The following is a 566-nucleotide window of genomic DNA, read 5'->3' as shown; positions in this document are numbered from 1 at the left end:
TTTTTTTTTTAATGGAAGATCCTGGAATATATTTATGTTGATGGGAAGAACCAGCTGAGAAGGAGAAACTGGTGATGCGGAAGAGGAAGGGAATAACCGAGAGAGGGAAGGCCTTGTGATGATTAAAGAGAATGGGATCCAGGATACATGTGTAAAGACTGACCATGGCCAGAAGGAGAGATACTTTCCCCAGTGAAAAGCAAGGAAGGAGAAGATAGGTAGAGATGCAGATAGATTAGTAGATTTAGTCACGGAGAGATGTGAGATCTGTCCAGCTGCTTTTGTTTTCTCATGAAGTATGAAAAAAGCATCAGCTAAAAGTGAGAGGGGACTGGAGGCAGAGGGTGAAACAGGAGAGTTTGGGGAGTGAGGGAAATATGAGTGTCACTACCAAGAGCAGCAGAGCAAACTTATTAGAGAACAGTGTCAGAATGACAATTCAGTGTCCTTTTGAATAGGGTGATCACAAATTACTGAGACAGCGATCTGCCTGCCTGTGTGGTAATTTCAGTAACACACAGCTGAACAAGTGCAGGCAGGGAGAATGCAGGTGCATTTGACAGGGG

The sequence above is a fragment of the Galeopterus variegatus genome, unplaced genomic scaffold (genome assembly GCF_000696425.1).
Source record: "Galeopterus variegatus unplaced genomic scaffold, G_variegatus-3.0.2 Scaffold11559, whole genome shotgun sequence".
Classification (NCBI taxonomy): Eukaryota; Metazoa; Chordata; class Mammalia; order Dermoptera; family Cynocephalidae; genus Galeopterus; species Galeopterus variegatus.
Note: the sequence above shows the minus strand (reverse complement) of the source record.